General features: G+C 49.8%; 1 protein-coding gene across 3 annotated transcripts in view; it reads left to right on the forward strand.

The window, feature by feature from the left end:
- The window catches only part of ARHGEF15 (Rho guanine nucleotide exchange factor 15), a 315,428-nt gene that overhangs the window by 97,907 nt on the left and 190,946 nt on the right, over window positions 1-26,575 (forward strand). For all 3 annotated transcript variants that reach the window (XM_069218718.1, XM_069218720.1, XM_069218719.1), the window contains one exon: window positions 24,675-24,785. The gene's annotated coding sequence lies outside the window, so the exon portion shown is untranslated. The remainder of the gene's footprint in view (window positions 1-24,674; window positions 24,786-26,575) is intronic.

Genomic DNA, 26,575 nt, shown 5'->3' on the forward strand with positions numbered 1-26,575 from the left:
CTGAACAATTATAACTGAAGTACTGCAAGCAACCTCAGCAGTACAGCAGATCACACACTGAACACCTGCAAATACAACACCACAGCTGCAGTATACATATAGTGCACGCAGCGCTACAACAGTAGAATTCCACGTTCAGTGCTTTAGTTGGGGTAACCAGATTCTGGGAAGCAAAAACCAGGATAGGGCAGACATCTAAATAGCAATAAAGTAAGTGGGTGTGTGTGCGTGTGTGTGTGTGTGTGTGTGTGCGTGTGTGTGTGTGCTTGCGCGCGCGCGCACAAGGTTATATTATGGCATTAACTGTTGCAGAACATGCACCCAGAGCCCCTGCTCCCACTGTAGCTTAGCCCTCTTCCCTCTGCTGTCAGTACACAGATGGCCTCCTCCAGTGCTGGCAGAAAAAATACAGGATAATGAATTAGATCACTTTAGGGGAGGCTCATGAACGGAAAGCACAGTTTCATTTTTGCTTTGCAGAATAACTTTACCTTTGTCCCAAAAACCGAAACATTTGCTGAAAAAAAAAAAAATAGGAAAAGCATCGGGACGCCGGGATAGCCACCTGAAAACCGGTACTGTCTGGTGAAATCCGGGATATCTGGTCGCCCCTGGCTTTAGTTGTCCCTGGGCACTACCGGCACAGAAGCACCAGGAGTAAGACGCATGCGCACCCCCAGTCCCACGGCCTATGGCGCTTCCGCGCATGCGCACACCTAGCTGGTGCTGACACTGACACAACGCCAGCCCAGTACATCGGTCAGGACCTGGGATGCTCTAATCCCTGTTATCCTCTGAAAGTGGAAGGCCCACGGGCGTTTTCCCTGCCCCTGTAGCCTGCAGGAAGCGACACGTTTCCGGCTTCTCTGGAAAAGTGAGCAGTTTGTTTGTCGAGTGGGTGGACCTGGAAAGTTCCAGGGCCCGTAGCCGGGTTTGGGATCTTAGGACCAGGGCCGCACACTGAGGCTTCTGTTCTGCCCTCCTGGCCCAGCCAAACCACTGAACAGTGAAGGGACCTCAGCTCGACCCAGTTTTTTCATTCAAAAGTTTTGAGTTTCTGAGTTTTCCGTGTCGTGTGAGTAGCATTTTGCTGTTTGTGCTTCCCACCTGCCCTAGCAGTAAGGCCTTTTTACGCTGCTTCTCGCATTCAGGAGGAACCTTGTACCCTGTTGTTGTGGCGCCTGATAAAAAATACCTGTCGTCACCCTGATATAGAGGCAGCCTTGTATCCACAGTAGCGTGGGAGTCGATGCACCTGCTGTGAGAGCCCGGGTAACCTGTAGCCTCTGGGGTACTGTACCCCTTGAAGAGACCCCTGAGAAGCCTGCAAGCCACAGGTGCAGTTCCAGTAAGGTAGCTCATCAGGTTGTCTGCCGGCTGCACTGACGTGTATTCAGCTGCAAAGTCACAACCGGAAGTAAGATAGCCTGGAGCATTGATATTACTGCTGAGCAGAGCTGTGTTTACAATGTGCGCTCTGTTATCAAATCTCAGTAAAATAGCTTTGTGGGCTGAGAAGTGCCGATAACCCGCATGCCACATGCTTGAATTATAAGTGATTGGTTCTGCGTTTTTTTCCAACAGATGATACAATGCGTATGATTGGGTGTAATAATATTTAGCACTTACATACAGTTTTGCTTGTTGAGTGTACAGTGCAAATTGTGAGGTCCCTGCTGAACCTGGACAGACAAAGTGAGGCACTTGGTGGACAGTGCTAAGTGTGAGGAGCCTGTGCACATGGACAGACAGCGTGAGGCGCTTGGACACCGTGCTAAGTGTGAGGAGCGTGTGCACATGGACAGACAGCGTGAGGCGCATGGTGCACAGTGCTAAGTGTGAGTAGCCTGTGCACATGAACAAACAGCGTGAGGCGCTTGGTGCACAGTGCTAAGTGTGAGGAGCTTGTGCACATGGACAGACAGCGTGAGGCGCTTGGTGCACAGTGCTAAGTGTGAGGAGCTTGTGCACATGGACAGACAGCGTGAGGCGCTTGGTGCACAGTGCTAAGTGTGAGGAGCCTGTGCACATGAACAAACAGCGTGAGGCGCTTGGTGCACAGTGCTAAGTGTGAGGAGCCTGGTGCACATGGACAGACAGCGTGAGGCGCTTGGTGCACAGTGCTAAGTGTGAGGAGCTTGTGCACATGGACAGACAGCGTGAGGCGCTTGGTGCACAGTGCTAAGTGTGAGGAGCCTGTGCACATGAACAAACAGCGTGAGGCGCTTGGTGCACAGTGCTAAGTGTGAGGAGCCTGTGCACATAGACAGACAGCGTGAGGCGCTTGGTGCACAGTGCTAAGTGTGAGGAGCCTGGGGCACATGGACAGACAGCATGAGGCGCTTGGTGCACAGTGCTAAGTGTGAGGAGCCTTGGGCACATGGACAGACAGCGTGAGGTGCTTGGACACCGTGCAAAGTGTGAGGAGCCTGGGGCACATGGACAGACAGCGTGATGCGCTTGGACACAGTGCAAAGTGTGAGGAGCCTGGGCACATGGACAGACAGCGTGAGGCGCTTGGACACAGTGCAAAGTGTGAGGAGCCTTGGGGACATGGACAGACAGCGTGAGGTGCTTGGACACCGTGCAAAGTGTTAGGAGCCTGGGCACATGGACAGACAGCGTGAGGCGCTTGGACACAGTACAAAGTGTGAGGAGCCTGGGGCACATGGACAGACAGCGTGAGGCGCTTGGACACAGAGTAATCCATGAGGTTCCTGTGCACATGAAGATATAGCATGAAGAGCAAATATGCACTGATTTGCAATGAGTCTTGGATGCACATACATACTGTGTGAGGAGATTGGGTCTTGTGGACAGGCAGCGTGAAGAGCTTTGGGTCACATGGACAGGTAGTGTGGCAGCGTAAGGAGCTTTGGGTCTCATGGACAGGCAGTGTGAGGAGCTTTGGGTCTCATGGACAGGCAGTGTGGCAGCGTGAGGAGCTTGGGTCTTGTGGACAGGCAGCGTGAAGAGCTTTGGGGCTCGTGGGCAGGCGGTGTGAGGAGCCTGGGTCTGATGGACAGGCAGTGTGAGGTGCTTGGGTCTCATGGACAGGCAGTGTGAGGTGCTTGTGGACAGGCAGCGTGAAGAGCTTTGGGGCTCGTGGGCAGGCAGTATGAGGAGCCTGGGTCTGATGGACAAGCAGTGTGGCTGTGTGAGGTGCTTGGGTCTCATGGACAGGGAGTGTGGGGAGCCTAGGTCTGATGGACAGGCGGTGTGAGGTGCTTGGGTCTCACGGACAGGCAGTGTGAGGAGCTTGGGTCTCATGGACAGGGAGTGTGAGAAGCCTAGGTCTGATGGACAGGCAGTGTGGCAGTGTGAGGTGCTTGGTTCTCATGGACAGGCAGTGTGAGGAGCTTGGGTCTCATGGACATACAGTGTGAGGAGCTTGGGTCTCATGGACATACAGTGTGAGGAGCTTTGGGGCTCATGGGCAGGCAGTGTGATGAGCTTAGGTCTAACGGACAGGCAGTGTGGCAGTGTGAGGAGCTTGGGTCTCATGGACAGGCAGTGTGAGTAGCTTTGGGGCTCACGGACAGGCAGTATGAGGAGCTTTGGGGCTCATGGACGGGCAGTGTGAGGTGCTTGGGTCTCATGGATGGGCAGTGTGAGGAGCTTTGGGGCTCGCGGACAGGCAGTGTGAGGAGCTATGGGGCTCGCGGACAGGCAGTGTGAGGAGCCTGGGTCTCATGGACAGGCAGTGTGAGGTGCTTGGGTCTCATGGACAGGCAGTGTGAGGAGCCTGGGTCTCATGGACAGGCAGTGTGGCAGTGTGAGGTGCTTGGGTCTCATGGACGGGCAGTCTGAGGAGCTTTGGGGCTCATGAACAGGCAGTGTGGCAGTGTGAGGTGCTTGGGTCTCATGGACAGGCAGTGTGAGGAGCCTGGGTCTCATGGACAGGCAGTGTGGCAGTGTGAGGTGCTTGGGTCTCATGGACGGGCAGTCTGAGGAGCTTTGGGGCTCATAGACAGGCAGTGTGAGGAGCCTGGGTCTCATGGACAGGCAGTGTGAGGAGCCTGGGTCTCATGGACAGGCAGTGTGAGGAGCCTGGGTCTCATGGACAGGCAGTGTGAGGAGCTTGGGTCTCATGGATAGGCAGTGTGAGGTGCATGGGTCTCATGGACAGGCAGCGTGAGGAGCCCGGGTCTGACGGACAGGCAGCGTGAGGAGCTTTAGGGCTCACGGACAGGCGGTGTGAGGAGCCTGGGTCTGATGGACAGGCAGTGTGAGGTGCATGGGTCTCATGGACAGGCAGCGTGAGGAGCTTTAGGGCTCACGGACAGGCGGTGTGAGGAGCCTGGGTCTGATGGACAGGCAGTGTGAGGAGCTTGGGTCTCATGGACAGGCAGTGTGAGGAGCCTGGGTCTCATGGACAGGCAGCGTGAGGAGCTTTGGGGCTCGCGGACAGGCGGTGTGGGACAGAGTGCACATGACAGTCTGTGAACCCCGGAAGGTCCGTTGTTCTTTGCATTACTTACGCATGGTCAGTTTACGGGATGTGGTTATGAGGCCCGGACGATGCCACCACATTCCAGGCCCATCGAGGTGGCCACAGACAAGCAGCCATTGTTGGCTACATGATGCCTGTGCCTAGAAGCAATCACAATTTTTAGAGAATAGTACAAGCCTAAAACACACACACAGGACAAAACCACGGCATTTTTAAAAAAGTCCCATAAAGAGAGGATGAGGTGGCAGGCGGGGGGCTGAAGAGACCAGTTTGATCCTGGGTCCCCAGGGCCTTTAGCATCTCACCCTTAAAACGGGGCGTCCGGGAAGTGGAAATATCTGCCCCCTCTCTGGTGACGCACGGCCTTCCCGCCACCAACCCTTTCAGACCTGTGTTGTAAACATGAAGAAAGGTGACTCCCTGGGACAAGTGAATACACCAAGTCTTGCCCCTTTAGAAGTGGGGGCGACAGAGGGGTCATTATTCCTCAGGCCCTGTGTTTTTTCAAGTTCCCACACTTGTGCAGCAATATTTAATGATAGATTTCGAAACAAAGCCATCCTATTCATGAAGGACAAGGCAGCTAACGCGACTACAGGGCACGAGGCTTGGGCCTGTCTCATTTTCTGCTTCCCTGCAGAACCTTTTTTTTTTTCAAAGTTTAAGCCAGATCTTTGTCCTCTTGTCGGGCTCCGTTTTCGTTTTTTGCCTCTGGCCCCGCAAAAACTTTTGACGTGCCTGCTTGTCTAGCCCAGGGTGCAATTGGGAAGTGACCCTGACCGGTGACACACGAGCCAAGGTTCAGTGCACAAGTGAAACGCAACTCTCTGATCCATTTGCCTAAAATTGACCCAGTAGATTTAATTCTTGCATGATATTTTGGCCTTCATGAGATCAGCTCTCCTGTCCGCAGCAGAGCCACTCTTGTTTAACAGTTTCTGTGCTTTAATCGGGGCCCCTGGAATTATGCGGCAGAAGAGGGATACATTATGCGGCAGGGTCAAGTGAATTATGCGGAAAGAAACTCCAAATTATGTAGGATTATGGGAACTTTTTTGATAGTACTGTTTCATTGTTTTGACATATTGACACGTTAGTACTGCAGGGCATTGGTCGCACCTCATTGTTAGCAATTTAGCACCGAAAGATAGCAATAAGGAAGAGAAATGTGACCAGTCAACCTTTGCAAAGGTCCTTCCACTGCGCGGCCACACGTGAGTTTGAACTTTTTTTTTTAAATTTACATCTGCTGGTTATGCCAGATCAGGGTTCTGCAAAGTCGGTCCTGGAGAGCTGGGTCCATGCCAGATTTTTAGCATGTCCACATTTAGAAGAATGTAGATTTCTGAAACATCTTTTTTCTAAATGTGGATATGGTAAAAAATCTGGCATCTCCAGGACCAACTTTGCAGAACTCTGTGCCAGATGGATTATGTGGCACATGCGGACATCCCGAATTACGCGAAAAACGCCGCCGCTGCACAGTCTGTGATTCCAGTGGGCCCGAGTTTAATGCGCTTCTGCTCATCCTGCGTCTTTAGCTCTGGCTTGACATCGCAACTGTCTTTAAACTGCATTATTCAACAAAAAAGCGCTTTAAGAAGCGGTATTGCGAGGGGCTTTGCTCCGGCAACAAGCTGAGCTTCCCCTTTATAAAGTTGTGACTGTGCGTAAGGTGTGTTCTGCCCCTAAACAGGGCCAGTTTTAGTACGGTGCGAGCGGTGCAGCTGCACCGGGTGCTGACCTCAGGGGGGCGCAGTGTTTAGCAATAACTTACGAAACTTGCGATTTAAAAACACCTGCTGAACAGTTTATTGTGCGTCCAGCCTTTAGGAAGCAATTAAAATGTCAAGATACCTTTTATGATTAATGTTCTTGCTAGAGAGAGCGCAGTTTTGACTCGCCATTAAATAGCATAGAGGGTTAATATGCCTGCTGCAGAGACCATAACTATATTTTATGTGGACAGCTGAGCGGATTAGTGAAGCCAACCTTTACAAGCGCTTTAAAACAAACAAACAAATGAATGTATGTGAAAGGGGGAATATGGAGAGATGAGGGGCTCATTTGTCCGGTGATAGTAAACGGAATCCGAGGAGGTGGTCAAGGGGTTGGGGGGGCAAAAAAAGACTGTTGCACAGGGGGGCACCACCAGCGCTAAAGCCGACCCTGCCCCTGAAGAAGATTGATTTTTTTCCCTTTAAAAATAAATAAATATATTTTATTGCAGTACAAGGGTATTTAAAGGTTGCACAGTCATTCGCTTGTGAAAAAGACAATGACTTTATAGCGATGCAAGAAACAGCTACCATTAGAGCATTGTTTGTCTTGTCCCAGCTTCTTAATTTAAACAGAACCAGTCAAACCTACAACAGCCATAAACCTGCCCCCAGCTCCCTTCTATCACGGTGGCGTAACATAAGACCCCGCAGCCCCCGAGGTGGGGATGGGAGGGGGAAACCGAGCTCGCGGGGATCCCATCAGCAAAAGTAGGAGGGGGGGGGGGGGGGGGCTCCTCCATGTACTGTGCAGGCACCCCCCCCCCCTCCCCAAGTTTTATTACGCCACTGTCCTATCGAAATCGTCCTGTCCACTTCTTCATCCGGGATTGTTCCAGCCGAGGCGCACCGGCCCTGCTAGGGGTGGCGGAGGTGTAACACGGGCCCTGCTCCCCACACATCCCTGCCCAGGCGGACGCGAAGTACCTTATACATCATACATTGGCCATAGGGTAGGCCGGAGTTGCTTATGGCGACAAGCCAATGAGAAAGGCGACAGGCCTGATTGGTTCACTGAGGAGAAAATGCCGCGTTTGAGGATTGAGCTTTTTGTTTTGCAACAAATGCCGTATGCCTGACGTATTCGTCTTGAGAAGCATATGTTAAAGCCCAGGGCCTAAGGGTGGATTGGCATCGCACCTTGTTAAAGCCTGTCGGTAGGTGTGTTACAAGTCGAATCGCACAGATGACCTGGTAGCCAGCGGCTTTGGAGCTGGTCACTCCCTCTGACAGGCCCTGGGGTAGAAGGCTTGCCCTGTGATACTCTCTTAGGCCTGCTGTATATTCTTTAGCCGACTGTCATTTTGTATATATTGGCAACATTTGATGTAGTTTTCATCTGTGTGAGCGTCATAGTAGTAATGAACTTTACTGTGAAAACCTTAACCTATTTATCATATTGGATACATTTAAAACACACACACAATTATATTGTAAGTAAATCAACAAGTTTCAATCGCTCAAGTTAGACAAATAAAGTTAAAAACTTTCATGAAACCCTAATAAAATAGCAATTAATTAAATAGTCACAAAGCACAAAACAATAAAATGTACACAATCCAAGAAACATATTCCCCACATATTGTAGCAGAGCTCACCTCAGTACATAAAACAAAGCCTTCTCACTTGTTTACATAATTCATTCCAGACTTTACTAAACAACTGATGTCTGAGTGAGCGGCCGCTGTCTTGTGTTCTGATAGCTGCTGCAGTCACCTTATTCTTAAATAGTGAACTCTAGGCTGAAGGAGAAAGGCACATAGTTTACTCGCTGGTTTCCAAGGCTTTGCTACAGAGTCAGCGTTTGGTGTTCGTGACATGTTGACGAACAGGTTTGTGTGATAATTGTCATCAACAAAATGGCTACAGTTTAGTGGTAACTTTGTTTATTTCTAGTATGCTTGACGGATGTATTTTTTTTTTACTTCCATCATTCATTACCTGTGGCCTGTGATCTTCCCCTCCCACCATCTGAGCTTCCGCACTGATCAATGCACATAACCGTGAGCATTTTCTAAATGTAATCTTCCTATTCTAATATTCAAGGCAGCTGTTAGAGCTGATTTTTTCCCTCTTTTTCGGCCTTTCTCTGAATATTTAGCCTCATTTATTTTTCAGCATAGCTGTCGGACTTAACCGACTTGAAACCTTAGCTCCATAGCTGCTGCTCTTGCAGTGGCTGTAGATGGTCCCAGATTCTGGCAGGATGCCTTCTCCTGGAGTAGATTGCCCAAGTGAAAGCAGCCTGTGCAGATAACATATGTAATAGCTCGCTGCGGCCCCACGTGGGCTGGTAGAGTGGATTTGAGCTTTAAAGGCGATCAATAATTCTCCAATTGCCCATCTCCCATATTAATAATTCAATATCTTTAAGGCAGTCGCCATTAGACCGCACCTTGACTTCCAAGGAAAATATTTATTGACCATCATGTGTATCGAATAACTTTTCTTTTTCAGTTTGACGTGTGAAGTTTTCTTTTGAAAGAATATGCATAGAAAATAAAAGTAAATACATAAATGGAAATGAATAGAAGGAGAGACCTGGCACTGAAAAGCACAACTTCAAATGGAAGTGCAAATGTGATTGGACAAAATGCCATCACTCCCAGGTTAAGGAAGCCAATGGCTCGAGTGGGCTGACCCATGCTGGAGGCAGTGGTTCGTGGAAGCAGTATGTGTGGGACAGTTCAGCAGAGGAAAGGATGACGCTCTGTGCCAGCACACTTGTATTTGTGATTTTCTTTTTATCACATTAGGCTGGTGATGCAGCTGAAACTGTAAGGCAGACATTAAATACAAACACTGTGAACAACGTCTGAAATTTGGTTGTACGTTAACATCTTGGGTACAGGTTACGTTTACAAACAACTTAGTATTTGTGACGTGTTTGTGTGTTTGGATGTGTACCCGGTAACTGTGTAATATGCTTCATTATTGCCAGTGAGAGATTCCAGTGACATCGTGCCCCAGGGGACCAGAGGCCGAGTGTTTTTTAAACGCAACCATGAACCCTGCATGGCAATATAGGACCATAGTGCACAGTCGACCCCTTAACTCTTTATGTATTTTTACCAGCGGTGGCTCCTTCGCTATGGCGAAGCAGCGTCGAATGATTGATCGTTTTATTTTTCTGCTTCTGATGGATACAACTACCTGTGGATTCCTCACCTAATGAATACTCCCATGGCGCCAGCATTCGACGGAAATCTTCTTCCTAGTCTCTGCACGTCGACGAGGACGTCACTCTAGCCCACGCGACGCCGTCTGATGTCATACAGGCAATAAGAGGTCCTCGCCGACGTGCTGCCGTCAGTTCCCTTTTTTCCATGCATTCGAAACGGTTATCTTCGAGGGAGCTACTGTTACTTTAGTGGTTACAGTGTCTTTTCTGCTGCGTAGTTCTTCTCTGCGGTAACAATGTCTCAGAGAAAGTCGGGTTTCAAGCCCTGTCGAGAGTGTGGGGGCAAGATGTCCGTTACAGATCCTCACTCCGACTGTCTCTGGTGTTTGAGCTCCGACCACAACGTCGTGACTTGCGATTCATGTCAGCACATGAATCCGAAGGCCCTCAAGGAACGTGAGGCTAAACTATTCCTGGCGAAGTCGAAGAGAAAGGAAAAACATCACAAAAAGTCTTCCTCGCCAAGGTCTCATTGGCGTCATCGAGACTCCCGGCGCCGTAGAGATTCACGGCCTCATTCCAGCAAGGAGACTCGTTCGAGGTCGCCTTCGCCTCGGCGTCGGAGGACTTGGGAGGTCAGTCCCACGGTCACGCCGCATCCATCGACGCCGTTGCCCTCTCCGGCGTCACCGACTTCGCCTGGACAAGCGTCTGTGGTTGAGGTAATGCAGCCTCTTGTGATGTCTCCGGCGTCGCGGACGTCAAGGCCAGCGTTGGGGTCGCCTTCGATCCAGGCACCTCAGTATCCGGCTTTTCCAGCCCCTGGAGCCGATAGTACCGCATTTCTGAATGCGATGTATACCATCTTTCAGCAGATGGCTCCAGGAGGTGCTCCGGCTGGTCCTTCGGGCCTTTGGCCTTTTCATCGGGTGATCCTGCGCCTCTTCGGCCGGCACCCTTTATGCCCTTTCTCCCTTTTAGGAATGTGGGCTTGGCGCCGGTGTCGGCGCCGGTGGCCGCTCCGGTGGCTTCAGAGGGATTGGCTCCGGAGGTTTCCATCCCGTCGACGCCGGGATTTCGTCCTGTGACTCCGGTGGGTCCATCGGCTCCAAGATCTCTTTGTCCTGCTCCTTCATCGGCGTCGGATGCTTCTGGAGATCGGCGCCGATCTTCGACTTCGGCAGAGGCCATGTCGACTCCGCGTATTGAGCAGAGACTACATTCAAGGAGGCGTGCTCTCCGTCTTTTGGAAGAGCAGGAGTACCAGCGAGTCCTGGAGGAAGGAGAGGTTGAGGACTCTGGTGATGGACTGCATGGTCTGGATACGGCCAGTGGGCTGGATACTTCCCCTGAGTGGGACCTTTCATCTCTAGGGGAGTATACGGAGGAGGCTGCTACCTTTCACGTGGTGGTGAGGAAGGCGGCTAACTTTCTGGACCTGCCTTTGCCGGTGGCAGAGGCGAAGCAGAATTTATTGACGGAGGTGCTGCATCCGGCCTCTGCTGCAGCAGAGCCTCTCTTGCCGTTTAATGAGGCTTTGCTTGATCCGGTGTTGGAGGTGTGGAAGAAGCCTGTATCTTCCTCAGCAGTTCATAGGGCTGTGGCCAGAAGATATCGGGCTGCACCATCTGACCCTGGTTTTCTTTCAAGACACCCTACGCCGGAGAGCTTGGTGGTGCAAGCCTCCTGTTCATCAAAATCAGCGCCTGGATCTTTCCCGACGGTACCAGGAGACAGGGACTCCAAAAAACTGGATGCGCAATCCAAGAAAATATTTTCTTCTTGCAGTTTGGCGTTGAAGGCCACCAACGCAACTTGCATTCTGGGGAGATATATCCATGCTCTTATGGATGATATTTCATCTTCTTTTACGGAGCTTCCCCAGGGACTCTTGGATGTTGTCTCAGACGCCCAGGCTGCCGCAACCCAGATTATCCAGTCTGGGCTGGACACGACCGACTCGGTGGCTAGGGCGATGGCACGGCTGTGGTGGCAAGGAGACAGGCCTGGCTCCGTAATTCAGGGTTTTCTGCGGATGTACAGTCGACCCTATTAGACCTCCCGTTTGATGGGGACAAACTGTTTGGAGCAAAGGCAGATTCGGCCTTGGAGCGATTTAAAGAGAGCAGGGCCACAGCCAAATCGTTAGGGCTGCAAGCTCCTTCTTCCTCTGCCTCTTCCAGGTTTTTCAGGAGGTTTCGTGGATTTGGGCTTGGCTCTTCCTCCTCTTCCTTTCGGGGGAGGTTCCAGCAACCCGCCTCGTCTCACCCCTATAGGTCATTTAGAGGGAGAGGTAGGGCCCGCACCAGAGGAGCCTCTCAACAGCACTCTGCCTCTTCCTCGTCCTCTGGAGGGGTGCAGCACGGAAGGCAGCCTTAGGCTTTCACCATTTCCCACTCACTCCTCTCCTGTAGGGGGAAGATTACGGCATTTTCTCCACAAGTGGGAGACTATTACAACGGACACTTGGGTTATCAGTATTGTGGAGAAAGGCTACACCCTTCCCTTTCGGGAGTTTCCACCCCCCTCTCGCCCCGCCCATCTCAGAAGAACACCTCCTGTTGCTAGAACAGGAGGTTCAAGTCCTCCTTTCAAAGGGCGCGGTGGAGTTGGTTCCAGAGCAGGAAAGGGGTCGAGGTTGTTACTCAAGGTACTTCCTGATTCCCAAGAAAGATGGTCGGTTGAGACCGATCCTGGATCAGAGGATCTTGAATTGGTTCCTCAATCAGGAAAAGTTCAAGATGCTGACCCTAGCACAGGTGCTTTTGGCATTGAACAAAGAAGATTGGATGGTGTCTGTCGACTTGCAGGATGCTTATTTTCATATTCCGATACTCAAGTCACACAGGAAGTATCTCCGGTTTGTGGTAGGGTCGCAGCACTATCAGTTTGCGGTCCTTCCGTTTGGTCTTACTTCAGCACCTCGAGTCTTCACAAAGGTGATGTCAGTGGTTGCGGCAGAGCTCAGAAGGAAGGGGATAGCAGTATTCCCTTACTTGGACGACTGGTTGATCAAAGCCAAGTCCCCGGAGCTTGTGTCGTATCATCTGCAGTCAACAACTCAGTTGTTGTTCGACCTGGGCTTTTCGGTGAATGTGCCCAAATCTCACCTGGAGCCCTCTCAGCGCCTCCTGTTCATAGGGGCAGTACTGGATACAACATTGAATCGAGCCTTTCCTCTGCCTCAGCGGGTTCAAGATATTCAGGAATTGGTTCCAATGTTTCGAAATGGAGCGGTAGTTCCAGTCCTCAAGGTCCTTCGTCTGCTCGGTCTGTTTGCCTCCTGCATACTGTTGGTCACGCATGCTCGCTGGCACATGAGGGCTCTTCAGTGGTGCCTCCGAAGGCAGTGGTCTCAACACAAGAGAGATCTAGAAGGTGCGGTCAAGATCTCCAGAGATGCTGCTGTGGACTTGAAGTGGTGGATTGCGAGCAACAATCTTTCACAAGGAAAGCCGTTCGCGCAGTTGCCACCAGTGGCCACGGTCATAACGGATGCTTCCACTCTAGGGTGGGGAGCTCATCTGGGGGATCTGGAGATCAAAGGACTTTGGTCTCCAGAGGAACAGATGTTTCATATCAATCTGTTAGAGTTACGGGCTGTACGTCTGGCTCTCAAGGCCTTCCTCCCATCCCTTCGTGGTCAGTCGGTACAGGTCCTGACAGACAATACTACCACGATGTGGTACATAAACAAACAGGGAGGAGTAGGGTCGTACCTTCTCTGCAGAGAAGCTCTTCGACTATGGTCCTGGGCAAAGGACCATCAGATTAGCTTGGTAGCAAATCATTTGGCCGGGGTCTTGAATGTACGTGCGGACAGTCTCAGTCGCCAATTCTCGGCCGACCACGAGTGGCGTCTCCATCCAGATCAAGTCCGTTTAATCTTCCAGATGTGGGGGTTTCCTCGGTTAGATCTGTTTGCCATTCAGGAGAACGCGCATTGTCCGTTATTCTGCAGCCTCCAGTATCCGGTGCAGGGAGCATTGGGGGACGCGTTTCTGATAACCTGGTGCGACCAGTTGCTTTACGCGTTTCCCCCATACCCTTGATTCCTCGAGTGTTGAGGAAGATTCGCCAAGACCGGGCCCAAGTCATCTTAATAGCTCCGGATTGGCCAAGGAGGGTGTGGTACTCCGACCTTCTCCAACTCTCACTGTGCCCTCCGCTCCGTCTCCCTCTCAGGGCAGACCTCCTCTCGCAGGGGCAGGTTTTACACCCCAACCTCCAGAGTCTACACCTACATGCCTGGAGATTGAACGGGGCAACCTGAGTTCCTTCTCTCTCCCGCCTGATGTAGTGGATGTTATATTAGCGGCCAGGCGACACTCCACTAAATCTATCTACGCTAATAGGTGGTCTAAATTTGTTATGTGGTGTGGGGAGAGACAGATTGATCCCTTACATGCTCATCTGTCGGACGTCTTGTCTTTTGCTCTGTCTCTAGCGCAGAAGGGTTGTGCAGTGGCTACCATTAAGGGTTATTTGTCGGCTTTGTCAGCCTTCATTTGTCTTCCAGATCAACCATCGTTATTTAAATCCCCTATTGTTCTCAGATTCTTGAACGGTCTTCTAAATAAATATCCTCCAAAACCATTCGTTATGCCTCAATGGGATTTGTCCTTGGTCCTCACTTTCCTTATGGGGTCCCCTTTTGAGCCTATGCATTCTTGCCCCTTAAGGTATTTGGTTATTAAAACAGTCTTCCTGGTGGCTATAACATCTGCAAGGAGAGTGAGTGAGTTGCAGGCCTTATCGGTAAAACCCCCTTATACAACTTTTTATGGGGATAAGGTGGTGTTGAGGACCAAGGCTGATTTCCTCCCGAAGGTTGTTTCACCCTTCCATTTGGCCCAGACAATTACTTTGTCCACGTTCTATCCTCCGCCTCATCCTTCAAAGGAGGAAGAGAGACTACATCGCTTGGACCCAAAGAGGGCGTTGAGCTTCTTCATTGATTGAACAAAGGATTTCAGGCTGGAGGATCAGCGGTTCATCGGATACGTGGGCAAGAGGAGAGGAAAGGCAGTCCACAAGAGAACACTCTCCAGGTGGGTTGTGGTTTGCATTAAAATCTGTTACTCTTTGGCAAAGAAGGATCCTCCTGATGGCATTAGAGCTCATTCCACCAGAGCTAAGTCGGCCACTTCGGCCTTGGCCAGAGGTGTTCCTGTGGTCGACATCTGCAAGGCCGCAACTTGGTCGTCCCTTCACACTTTTGCGAAACATTACTGTTTGGACTCTGAGGTCAGAAGGGACGGCCATTTTGCACGGTCAGTGCTGCAGGATTTCTTGGTTTGACCATTTCGGCACCCACCACCGGGAGTGGTACTGCTTTGGGACTCTATTCATTAGGTGAGGAATCCACAGGTAGTTGTATCCATCAGAAGAACGAGTTACTTACCTTCGGTAACGACTTTTCTGGTGAATACATTAGCTACCTGTGGATTCCTCACGGTCCCACCCGCCTCCCCGTTGCCTATCTGGTCTTACCAAGTAATCCTTGAGTGCGCTCCTCTTGGTCTTCAAGATTGTATATATGGATACTTGTATATATTTATATGTATATATATATATCTTTGTGTATATGCATGATTTGCATATATTTGTTGGTTTAAAAAATAAAATAAAAAGAGTTATATTAAATCTACAGCCATTTTATTGCAATGTTGTGTATTTTACAATGTTATGGGATGTTGCCTTGCTCTTTCATTGCATTGGGTTGTTGTTCTCATGCACGTAAAAACTGTTGGTACTGACGTCGGCGAGGACCTCTTATTGCCTGTATGACGTCAGACGGCGTCGCGTGGGCTAGAGTGACGTCCTCGTCGACGTGCAGAGACTAGGAAGAAGATTTCCGTCGAATGCTGGCGCCATGGGAGTATTCATTAGGTGAGGAATCCACAGGTAGCTAATGTATCCACCAGAAAAGTCGTTACCGAAGGTAAGTAACTCGTTCTTCTGGTACAGCCAGCAGTGGAGTGAAGGGCAGGCCTGGGCCAAGCAAAGGCAGAGCGGGGAGACACGAGGAGTGTAGATTGCACCGAAGTGCGCATGTGTGTTTGGCCGGCAGTCTGAGGGCGGCCAAACACACATGCCACTTAGGTTTCTCCATCCCGGCTGTGTTTAACAGCTGGGCTGGAGAAATTGCACAAACCCCAGGGCTGTGTCTGAGTGTCAGTCACTGCTGCTCAGACCAATCCTGGCGCTGCTTTCATGCTAGGTTTTGGGGAGCCTGTGATGGTGTCCCGTCAGTGAATTCTGGGACACCTTCAGAAGAGGAGCAGAGGGCGGCAGGGACAGAGGCAAGATAAGTTCTTTTTATTTATTTGCTTAATTTTCACCTCGTCTCCGTTGCACACAAAATCCCCCACCCCTCCTCTTGCGTTATGCAATGGCTGCTGCTGAGTTTTACAAGTTATGTGAGGTAGTTAGCTTAAAAACTCTGTTTTCTTCAAATTGCAGCTTACAGTGAGGGCTGATGTGAACTAAATTGCTTAGTTTTTCTCTAGCTCATTCCAATACATGGTTGATAAAATAATGCGCCATGGTGAGGGTCTGTGGATTCAGCAAATTCCGTGACTGAAGCATTTTCTGTATAATTTGCCACATGATTTACAAAATCTGAAGATTTCACCAGAAACTTTTGTATCTCAAAAGCATGAAAATAACACTGCCTGAGAATGTGCTACATAATTTGCATTTCTGCTGCATAATTCGGAAAACCTTGCCTTGCCATGTACGTTTGTCTTCCATGCCGCATAGTGGTAATAGTCTTCTCAATGATAAAGATCCCGAAGGTGATTTTGGGGCAGCTGTTATGATGATGAAACGTGTATTGCATCGCAGCTATGACATGTTTTCAGATTTTACAGTTCCCTGTGAAATATGCACTTTCTAACACTGCCTTTTGTTGATTTTAAATAAATATATATCCTCCATTTGAAAGGATATTTGGCCAGTGTCCCGCATACTCCCATGTGGAGTGCCACTGTACTTTGGGTCCAGGTTTCATGCTGTCAGAGCGGCTAAGAACGTATAACTAGATCACCAGAGTGTCCTGTATTTCCCTTTTTTTCTACAACAACACAGTGGCGGCTGCCACTCATTTGGGAGGGGGGGGGGGGGGGGGGCAGGAGAGGAGAGGAAATAAAAAAAAGTTAAACATTAAAAAAAAAAAAAACTTACCTTTGGGGGAGACGTGTTCATCTCCCCTCCGTCCTCATCCTCTTTCTGATGGATACAACTACCTGTGGATTCCTCACCTCATGAATACTCCCATGGCGCCAGCATTCTACGGAAATCTTCTTACTAGTCTCTGCACGTCGACGAGGACGTCACTGTCTCGCACGCGACGCCGTCTGACGTCATACAGGCAATAAGAGGTCCTCGACGACGTGCGGACGTCAGTTCCCTTTTTTCCGTGCATTCGAAACGGTTATCTTCGAGGGAGCAACTGTTACTCTTGCGGTTACAGTGTATATCTTTCTGCGTACTCTTTCTCTGTGGAAATAATGTCGCAGAGAAAGTCTGGATTTAAGCCTTGTCGTGAGTGTGGAGGCAAGATGTCGGTGACGGATCCTCATTCCGATTGCCTTTGGTGTTTGAGCTCCGACCACGACGTCTCGACTTGTGATTCGTGTCAGCACATGAATCCGAAGGCCATTAAAGAACGCGAGGCGAAGCTGTTTATGGCCAAGTCAAAGGAGAAGCATCACAAGAAAAAGTCTTCTCCAAGACATCGGCGTCATCGAGACTCCCGGCGCCGTAGAGAATCTCGGCGTCATTCAAGGGAGGCTCGTTCCAGGTCTCCGGATCGGCGCCGGAGGACATGGGAGGTCAGCCCCACGGTGACGCCGCATCCTTCGACGCCGTTGCTCTCTCCGACGTCTCCAACTTCGCCTGGACAGGCGTCGGTGATTGAGGTATTGGAGCCTCAGGTGTTTTCTCCGGCGCAGACGCCGAGGCCGGCGTCGGGGTCGCCTCCGAGTCAGGCACCCCAGTATCCGGCTTTTCCCACCCCTGGAGCCGATAGTTCCGCATTCTTGAATGCGATGTATGCCATCTTCCAACAGATGGCTCCAGGGGGTGCTCCGGCTGGGCCTTTGGCCTTTTCTTTGGGTGATCCTGCGCCTCTTCGGCCGGCACCCTTTATGCCCTTTCTCCCGTTTGGGAACGTGGGCTCGGCGCCAGTGTCGGCGCCGGTGGCCGCTCCGATGGCTTCGGAGGGATTGGCCCCAGGGATTTCCATCCCGTCGACGTCGAGATTTCGGCCTGTGACTCCGGTGGGTCCATCCGTTTCATCTGCTCTTCAGTCGGCGCCGAAGTTACCTGTGGCGCCGGATGCGGCGTCGGTGGCTTCGGAAGATCTCCGACTTCGGCGGAGGTGTTGTCGACTCCGCGGATTGAGCAACGACTGCATTCAAGGAGGCGTGCTCTCCGGGTACTAGAGGAGCAGGAGTACCAACGAGCCCTAGAGGAAGGAGAGCTAGAGGACTCGGGTGATGGGCTGCGTGGACTGGAGTCGGCCAGTGGGCTGGACACTTCCCCTGAGTGGGACCTTTCGTCCCCGGGGGAATATACCGAGGAAGCTGCTTCCTTTCATACAGTGGTACGGAAGGCAGCTAGTTTTTTGGACCTGCCTTTGCCGGTGGTGGAGGCGAAACAAAACCTTTTGACAGAGGTGTTGCATCCGGCCTCAGCCGCGGCGGAGCCTCTATTACCTTTTAATGACGCTCTGCTGGATCCGGTTTTAGAGGTGTGGAAGAAGCCGGCATCTTCCCCAGCAGTTCACAGAGCCGTGGCCAGGAGGTATCGGACGGCTCCAACTGATCCTGGTTTCCTATCTAGGCACCCTACGCCGGAGAGCTTGGTTGTGCAGGCCTCCTGTTCGTCCAAATCAGCGCCTGGTTCTTTCCCGACGGTGCCTGGGGACAGAGACTCAAAAAAGCTAGAGGCGCAGTCGAAGAAGATTTTTTCGTCCTGCAGTCTGGCGTTAAAAGCCACTAATGCGACCTGTATCCTGGGGAGGTATATTCATGCTCTGATGGATGACATCTCCTCTTCGTTTACAGAGCTTCCCCAGGGTCTTTTGGATCTTGTCTCTGATGCCCAGGCTGCTGCGACCCAAATTATCCAGACGGGACTGGATACCACCGACTCGGTAGCCAGAGCAATGGGCACAACTGTGGTGGAAAGGAGACAGGCCTGGCTACGTAACTCGGGCTTTTCGGCAGATGTACAGTCCACATTGTTGGATCTCCCGTTTGATGGGGACAAACTGTTTGGGGCTAAGGCTGATTCGGCCTTGGAACGTTTTAAGGAGAGCAGGGCCACGGCTAAGTCGTTGGGACTCCAAGCTCCTTCTTCCACGGCCTCTTCCAGATTCTTCAGGAGGTTTCGTGGATTTGGGCGTGGCTCTTCCTCCTCTTCCTTTCGGGGAAGATATCAGCAACCTGCCTCTTCCCATCCCTATAGATCTTTTAGGGGGAGGGGTAGGGTCCGCACCAGGGGAGCCTCTCAGCAGCACTCTGCCTCTTCCTCATCCTCTGGCGGGGTGCAGCAGGGGAAGCAGCCTTAGGCTTCCACCATTTCCCACTCACTCCTCTCCTGTAGGGGGAAGATTACAGCATTTTCTCACCAAATGGGAGACTGTTACGTCGGACACTTGGGTTCTCAGTGTTGTGGGAAAAGGCTACACCCTTCCCTTTCGGGAGTTTCCGCCCCTCATCCCGCCCCGCCCTTCGTATTGTTCACAAGAACACCTCCTGTTGCTAGAACAGGAGGTAGAAGTCCTCCTTTTAAAGGGCGCGGTGGAGTTGGTCCCGGAGCAGGAAAGGGGTCAAGGAGTTTACTCAAGGTATTTCCTGATTCCCAAGAAGGATGGTCGTTTGAGACCAATTCTGGACCTGAGGATCTTGAATTGGTTCCTCAAGCAGGAAAAGTTCAAGATGCTGACCCTAGCACAGGTGCTTTTGGCGTTGAACATGGAAGACTGGATGGTGTCTGTCGACTTGCAGGATGCTTACTTTCATATCCCGATACTCAAGTCACACAGGAAGTATCTCCGGTTTGTGGTGGGATCGCAACACTACCAGTTTGCGGTCCTTCCGTTTGGTCTTACTTCAGCACCTCGAGTCTTCACGAAGGTGATGTCGGTGGTTGCGGCAGAGCTCAGAAGGAAGGGGATAGCAGTATTCCCTTACTTGGACGATTGGTTGATCAAAGCCAAGTCCCCGGAGCTTGTGTTGCGTCATCTGCAGTCAACAACCCAGTTGTTGTTCGACCTGGGCTTTTCGGTGAACGAGCCCAAATCTCACCTGGAGCCCTCTCAGCGCCTCCTGTTCATAGGGGCAGTACTGGATACGACATTGGGTCGGGCCTTTCCTCCGCCTCAGCGGATTCAAGATATTCAGGATTTGGTTCCAATGTTTCGAAATGGAGCGGTAGTTCCAGTCCTCAAGGTCCTTCGTCTGCTCGGTCTTTTTGCCTCCTGCATTCTGTTGGTCACGCATGCTCGCTGGCACATGAGGGCTCTTCAGTGGTGCCTCCGAAGGCAGTGGTCTCAACACAGAGGGGATCTAGAGGGTACTGTCAAGATCTCCAGAGATGCTGCTGTGGATTTGAAGTGGTGGATTGCAAGCAACAATCTTTCACAAGGAAAACCGTTCCAGCAGTCGCCACCAGTGGCCACAGTCATAACGGATGCTTCCACTCTAGGGTGGGGAGCTCATCTGGGGGATCTGGAGATCAAAGGTCTTTGGTCTCCAGAGGAACAGATTTTTCACATCAATCTGTTAGAGTTACGGGCTGTACGTCTGGCTCTCAAGGCCTTCCTCCCTTCCCTTCGTGGTCAGTCGGTACAGGTCCTAACGGACAATACTACCACGATGTGGTACATAAACAAGCAGGGAGGAGTGGGGTCGTACCTTCTCTGCAGAGAAGCTCTTCGACTATGGTCCTGGGCAAAGGACCATCGGATTTGCTTGATAGCAAACCATCTGGCCGGAGTCTTGAACGTGCGTGCGGACAGTCTCAGTCGCCACTTCTCGGCAGACCACGAGTGGCGTCTCCATCCAGATCAAGTCCATTTAATCTTCCAGAAGTGGGGGTTTCCTCGGGTAGATCTGTTCGCCACTCGAGAGAACGCGCATTGTCCGTTGTTCTGCAGCCTTCAGTATCCGATGCAGGAAGCATTGGGGGACGCGTTTCAAATGACCTGGTGCGGCCAGTTGCTTTACGCGTTTCCTCCCATACCCTTAATTCCTCGAGTATTGAGGAAGATTCGCCAAGACCGGGCTCTAGTAATCGTAATAGCTCCGGATTGGCCAAGGAGGGTGTGGTACTCCGACCTTCTCCAACTCTCAACGTGCCCGCCGCTCCGTCTCCCTTTCAGGGCAGACCTCCTCTCGCAGTCGCAGGGGCAGGTTCTACACCCCAACCTCCAGAGTCTGCACCTACATGCCTGGAGATTGAACGGGGCAACCTGAGTTCCTTCTCTCTCCCGCCTGAGGTAGTGGATGTTATATTAGCGGCCAGGCGACACTCCACTAAATCTATCTACGCTAATAGGTGGTCTAAATTTGTTGCGTGGTGTGGAGAGAGGCAGATTGATCCTTTACAAGCTCATCTATCGGACGTTTTGTCTTTTGCTCTATCTCTGGCGCAGAAAGGTTGTGCAGTGGCTACCATTAAAGGTTATTTATCGGCCTTGTCAGCCTTCATATGTCTTCCAGACCAACCATCTTTATTTAAATCCCCTATTGTTATCAGATTCTTGAAAGGTCTTCTAAATCAATATCCTCCAAAGCCATTCGTTATGCCGCAATGGGATTTGTCCTTAGTCCTGACTTTCCTTATGGGGTCCCCTTTTGAACCTATGCATTCTTGCCCCTTGAGGTATTTGTTTTTAAAAACAGTCTTCCTGATAGCTATAACATCAGCAAGGAGAGTGAGTGAGTTGCAGGCCTTATCAGTAAAACCCCCTTATACAACTTTTTATGGGGATAAGGTGGTGTTGAGGACCAAGGCTGCTTTCCTCCCGAAGGTTGTTTCACCCTTCCATTTGGCTCAGGCAATTACTTTGTCCACGTTCTATCCTCCGCCTCATCCTTCCAAAGAGGAAGAAAGACTGCACCGTCTGGATCCAAAGAGAGCGTTGAGCTTCTTTATCGATAGAACAAAGGTTTTCAGGCTGGAGGATCAGCTGTTTATTGGATACGTGGGCAAGAGGAGAGGAAAGGCAGTCCACAAGAGAACACTATCCAGGTGGGTTGTTCTTTGCATTAAAATATGTTACTCTTTGGCAAAGAAGGATCCTCCTGAGGGCATTAGAGCTCATTCCACCAGAGCTAAGTCGGCCACTTCGGCCTTAGCCAGAGGTGTTCCTGTGGTCGACATCTGCAAGGCCGCAACTTGGTCGTCCCTTCACACTTTTGCAAAACATTACTGTTTAGATTCTGAGGTTAGAAGGGACGGCCATTTTGCACGGTCAGTGCTGCAGGATTTCTTGGTTTGACCATTTAGGCACCCACCGCCGGGCGTGGTACTGCTTTGGGACTCTATTTATGAGGTGAGGAATCCACAGGTAGTTGTATCCATCAGAAGAACGAGTTACTTACCTTCGGTAACGACTTTTCTGGTGGATACATTAGCTACCTGTGGATTCCTCACGGTCCCACCCGCCTCCCCGTTGCCTTTATGGTCTTGCCAAGTAATCCTTGAGTGCGCTCCTCTTGATCTTTGAGGGTGCAATAGATGTATATATATAATATATTTATATATATATATATATAGGTATATGTGTATATATCTTTATGTATATACTTGGTGTGTGTATATATTTTTAAAAGAAAGAGTTTTATATATATATATATATATATATATATATATATGTACATAAAAAAGATTTACAGTTATTCATACAATGTGGTGTATTTTTACAATATAATGGATGTTGCTTTGTTCTTTCATTGCATTGCCTGGTTGTTCTCATGCACGTAAAAAATGATTGGTACTGACGTCCGCACGTCGTCGAGGACCTCTTATTGCCTGTATGACGTCAGACGGCGTCGCGTGCGAGACAGTGACGTCCTCGTCGACGTGCAGAGACTAGTAAGAAGATTTCCGTAGAATGCTGGCGCCATGGGAGTATTCATGAGGTGAGGAATCCACAGGTAGCTAATGTATCCACCAGAAAAGTCGTTACCGAAGGTAAGTAACTCGTTCTTCTGGCTCACAGAGGCTTCCAGCCAATCACGAGGCTGCTGTCACAAGCATGACCGCAGCATCGTGATTGGTATGAGCGGCCTGCTTCGCTGCTGAGCCTGGGAGTAGGAACCTGGGCATGTTCTCCACTCGGCTGTGCAATACAGCCGTGTAGAGAACATGGCAAGTGCGCATGTCTGTTTTGCCGACCAACGCGGCCGGCCAAACAGACATGCGCACTTTGAGAAGCAAAAGCCCTCCTCCGGCTCCCTCCCGCCCTGCCCCTTCTCCCAGGATAAATAAAATGATAACGTAGTGCTGTTATCATTTTATTTTTCCTTTCCCCACAGTCCAGTGGGGCAGTGCTCCTTCGCCTTGGCGGAGGAGCCACCCCTTCACCAACTCCTTCCCAGTTCCCCTGGACAAAATATTGTTTGGAGGAACACATTGTGTAAATAGAATGTAGTGTGATTATGGAGTAGTCCATAAATAAATGAAGATGGGGAGTTCTTGTTTGTTTTGCACCCCCCACTACCTCAGTTGCTGCTTCCCTTCTGGGACTCACGCCAGTTACTAATTTATTCATCACAGCTACTATGTTAGTAGGTGGTAGCGTGCTTATAAAAACACTGTGTAGAAACCTCGGCTCTGCGAGCTAAGGTACAGCATCACATATTGATTGTTTTTCATTTTATTTTGTGGGGAGTGCAATATTAGATGGACCTAGCTTCTTGGCGCTACAGAAGAGACTGATGCACACACAGAAACCATAGGTAAAGAGCTACATTTTCAGGCTTTTCTCAAAATCGCTGGTGGTGTACGTTTCCCACTTGCTGCCTCCCACGGGGCCTGTGTGCTCGGAGTTACTCCAGTCTTCAGCTCCACGTTTAAGGTGAATTGTCAGCAAACATGTTTTGTTTTCCTTCCCAGATGTTCGGTGGAAAGGTTATACAAGATCATAATATTAAGCTCCTCCTAAATGTCTCCTTTCCTGAAGATATCACCTAGTTTACTTGGCCCTCGATGGCCTCCAAACCTGGATGTCTCATCGCCTCATTCAGCTCACTAAATACAGTTTGTGCTTCTCTCATCCACTCCGTGACATGCGATGCACCCATGGCTAAATTAAAAATATATTTTAGACTGAAAAAACAAACAAATATTGAATGCAAAAAAAGCCTCTTAGAGTCATCCTGAATTAAAATCCAAATCTTCAGAGCTTCATTCCAATTAAGATAACTAGCTAAGATAATTTCTTCTTTCCATAAAAACGGATTTTAGGGCTGCATTGCATTTCTTATCCTTGATTCACGCTCACCTGCCCTGTGTGCAGCTGCAAGGTTGGTGCAGGAAGTCATTGATACAAACAGATAATAACACGTTTTTATGTATCACCTCAAACCACATTTCCACCGTTTCTAAGCACCGTAAATGACAGAGGTTACTATTATCCCATTTATTGGAGCTTTCTATTAAGTGATAGTCATGGCCACTGGAATTATGTGATTCTGTGGCAGCGCTTTCTGCATAATTAGGGATATATCGCATTTGCCACATAATCCATCGCCTACTGCATAATTTGCAGATTTTAAGAAGCATAGTTTATATTAGCCCTTTGGAAATCTTGACTGTTCACTTTTCAGTTGTTTCTGGTTGGATTTGGGTACTGATGAGGTGCCATGTAAGTTGGTCCTCACTTGTTTTTACTCCAATAACTCTAGTCACTCAGCAGACTTGGGCTGTAGTTAGGGGTATAAGTAACCTACCAGGGCTCACTCACCGGAGTGAGGGACGCCGGTCTCTGGTGAGGTCACCCCATCAATGACACCCCGGAAGAGGAGGAATGATTAGCGCTCCCCAAAAGTGGCTCTGCTGTGTTTGGGTGCCCTCCCTTTGAACTTCACACACCCCTAAAGCCATGCCATTTACTTCTAAAGCGCTCTGATGCCCCTGGTTTGGCGCTATATACCTATTTCAAGCACATCTGAGAAAAAGAACTGTGTAGCTGTGGCGAGGGCAATCACGATTGTTGTTAAATTGACACCAAATGCAATAACGTTTAAACAAGCTTTTTTAAAACTTTTTTTTAACAAAATGTATATTCTGCTCTGTGTAGGTGACGGCTCTTGAACCCTGAGGTCCACGGCTTCTTTATGGACAGCACAAGACAGCTGGCGCTACACCTCACCGCGAAGGGGCGAATAAAATGAAACTGGGTGGATGACAGGTAAACATGATTCTGAAAAAATAAAAATGTGTTTTCTTCTTTGGCAAAAGATGTCTATTCACATTCTGGATTCTGCATATGAACCACGTCACTTGGAAACCCAAATCTTTTCTTTGTGGTCAGTCCTGGAGGGAGGGATGCAGTGGGAACACTCCAACCTCTCTCTGCTTTTCATCACATTTCTCTGCCTGCTGTCTGCACATCCTACGTATGTGCGCCATGAGTCTGTCACCTGGTGACAAAGTTAGACCTTCACATTAGTGTTCAAAGCTGTCCTAGGTGCTGGGGTGTTGCAGAAGAACACAAAAAAGTGATGGATGGAATGCTTGAGTTAATCCCGGCCACTGGTATTTACTCTTGGGCACATCCATGTTTCTGCCTTACCCCAGCCCACCTCAGTCAGGAAGCAGCCATGTGCAAATCAGTCTTGGCCTTGCTCCAAAAGGAACAGTCCAACCGAAAGGTCATCCGTCTGAAAGGGACCACAAGCAACCCCGGTCTGGTTTCGGCCTACTTCGGCTGTACCAGGAGGGTGCAGCTTCAGTCCTGTGGCACAATGAGCAAGAGATCCAGGTCTGAGCATACGCATCACACTTAGGATGTCGCATGGTGCAACATCACAAAATCAAAGGTGGAATGCTTGAATTCTCATTCAGTGATAATTACTCTGGAAAATAATCCAGTCCATTGATTTTATTTTTTTAGGTATTTTTTATTTATGTATTTATTTTAAACAAGTTGCTGGAGTGAAAAACCCCACCGCTATGGTGTTCATTAGAAGCATGGGTCCAAAATATCACAAAAATGACCCATATTTTCACATCTGGTTTTGGATTAGATTTAGGCATAAGGGAACTAGCAGACAGTTCCAGGAGTAAGGATGTATGCATGTGGAATTGTACATAATCCAAAATTCTGCATTTAAAAATGCTTGGCAAACGTGCATTCTTACTTGCAAACCGTGTCCCCCATGTAGAAGCCCCGTCCGCCACTGTGGTGTTGGCTCCCCGGACACTGGTCCCCTTGAACCTGATCTACTCCTGTCCTAGAAGGAGTTGTTTTATGTTGTTCTCCCTCGCATCAAAGGACCTAGATAAAGTGAATGAATTTCCACAAAAATCACATTTGGTGGATGTGCACCAGCGTTTCAGGGCATCCTCACCTAGAAGGGCCTCTCTCCGCCCATGGCAGCGGATTAACTATCAAAATATTATTACTTCAGAGTAACAGGATTTAAGAGCATGCACTCACATTGTATAAAAGCAAAACATGATTTTGCACTGGTGAACCAAGCCATATCCAAGTGTCAGCTGTACTCGCTCGCACGAATGGCTATGAAATTCCACTCCCTGCCTTTAAAGTACTTTTGGATTTTTCTGCAACCTTATCACAGTGGCGCCCTCTGCAGAGAAACCCAGAGCCTGTTCCAACGCCAGTTTCCTGTCTCCCAAGACCGGCACCGCCTGGAAGACATTTCCAAAATCAGAGCTGAGCACAGCCTTCCATTAGGATGATAGTTTATAATGAAGGGATGTGATGCACTGCTGAGGGTGGGCACAGAGAAGATAACCTGTCGGAATCTTTGTGAGGCATGGGAAGCACCTTGTGTGTCTCAGGGGGCTTTCGTTTATGGTGTAATTACTTAAAAAAAAAAAATATATATATATATATCATTTGTTGTGCTTCGTAGGTACAATCCTGGGCTCCTTTGTGTGACTCCATGGTTCTAAGCCTGTGGAGTGGTCCTTTGTTGTGCTTCTTAGGTAGCCTATGGAGCGGTCCTTTGTTGT

The sequence above is a fragment of the Pleurodeles waltl genome, chromosome 12, assembly GCF_031143425.1.
Source record: "Pleurodeles waltl isolate 20211129_DDA chromosome 12, aPleWal1.hap1.20221129, whole genome shotgun sequence".
Taxonomy (NCBI): Eukaryota; Metazoa; Chordata; class Amphibia; order Caudata; family Salamandridae; genus Pleurodeles; species Pleurodeles waltl.